Source organism: Adiantum capillus-veneris, chromosome 7 (assembly GCF_014529385.1).
Source record: "Adiantum capillus-veneris isolate H3 chromosome 7, ASM1452938v2, whole genome shotgun sequence".
Lineage (NCBI taxonomy): Eukaryota > Viridiplantae > Streptophyta > Polypodiopsida > Polypodiales > Pteridaceae > Adiantum > Adiantum capillus-veneris.
This window is the reverse complement of record NC_140937.1, coordinates 156744862-156746578: the sequence shown is the minus strand read 5'-3', so window position 1 is coordinate 156746578 and position 1717 is coordinate 156744862. Positions and strand designations below refer to the sequence as shown.

The 1717-nt window shown below is 39.5% G+C and overlaps 1 pseudogene; it reads right to left on the bottom strand.

The window, feature by feature from the left end:
• Positions 1-273: 273 nt before the first annotated feature.
• LOC147454892 (uncharacterized) lies at positions 274-1217 on the bottom strand (annotated as a pseudogene).
• Between the last annotated feature and the right edge of the window lie 500 nt (positions 1218-1717).

Sequence of the window (1717 nt, the reverse complement as noted above, 5' to 3'; positions counted from 1 at the left end):
GAAAAAAAATTGGCCTAAAACACATGCCACTCATTGCCATGAATACATGGTATTAATCCATGATAGATGAGTTCCCAAGTATTATGGGACATGCCATAAGCCCTCATCATAGAATAGGTAGTTGTAGTCCCTTTTGAGACCAAGAAACATGTAGAAAATATCTATAGTCAATACTGCTTTATCCATATACAATATATACACATATTTGGGTCCATGTTCCCTACGAACTTTGAACCAATCCAACAGGGGCCGCTTCATCAATTTTTGGGTGCACTAATTCCTTGAACCCCCTAGTAGTGAATTACTTTGTGAACCATCATCATTTGAAGATGAGCCCGGCTCATCTTGAGAGTACACAAACTCACCAATTTCCATGTTGTGAATCATTGTCTCAAGGCTTGAGCACTGTTGTGATGATTTTTAATGCAAAGAAATCCCTTGAAAATAGTGTAGCAAGGCCACTTTCCTTCCCCTTCTAACCCATATGTAGGAATCATATATCACAAGCTTTGAAGAAAGGTTAGTTTCCAAGTTCTTGTTCTCAAAATGTAGGTGTTGACTGACATCGAGTGACCATCTCTCTCTCTAGAACGAAAGGAACAAAGTGAAATTGTCCCTTCAGACTTTGAGTCGGTTGGACAATCCAATCCTCTCTCTATTTTTTGAGCTCATTGTAGGTGCAAACTTCCAATGGCAATTCTTTTCAAGATTTAGTGATTCAAATAGCAACACAAACACAGCCTCTACATACGATCACAACCCCAATGCTTTTTGAACTTGCAAATCTCTCAGCTTTGAATAGACAGAAAAATCCATCTTGTACCATACAATCATGGGGAAGAAAAAATTGAACCCGTCAAGGAAAATTGAGAGGTATAATTTGTACACTTTATATCTGTTGATGTATGGTATATCCAAGCATTAAGGCTAACAACCAAGGCAAAGTCTATATGGTTGATACTCCAAAGCACATACTGCATCCAACATTCTAGTGAAAAAGAACTCTTCTTCCACATCTAGTTTCACACCATTGATGCCAGTAGTATTGAGTGATGTGCTATCATGAGTTGATTGTTTAACTATCGAACAAACAAACCCGTATGCACCATAAAGACCACATGTCTTCAACAAAATTGCGGCCCCTTGCGTGATCTTTTCAAAAGTCTTCCTTTACCTCACGTTTACATGCATGAACTTGTCCTGCAATCCTCCTCCATTGCGCCAAAAATTTCTTGAAATGCGTGTCTTTTCATTGTCAAGGAATTAAACATTACCATAACTTGAATCAAAGTATTTGGCATCAGACTTCTTCATAACATGGGTGCCATAGAAATCAGTCTCTGCATTGCATTTTCCTTGTTAACCATACCAAAGGGATGCACATAGTCCTATTGTGCTTGTACGCAGGCTTGACTTTGCAAACTCAAAATGGAGCTTCTTGAAGTGGGGAGAAGATAGCATAGAGAACCAAGACTTCGAAACTAGATCAAGGCGGGGATTATAAACTGGGAGTATCCTCAACTGTGGAACATTGGGACCTGACCCCTTCATTCTCTCATAGCAATTGGTGGGCACTATAAACTGGGAGTATAATCAGCTCTTGAACGTTGGGACCCAGCCCCTTCATTCTCTCATAACAATTGGCGGGCACTATAAACTAGGAGTATAATAATCTCTCAAACCTTGGGACCCATCCCCTTCATTCTCTTGTATAAGA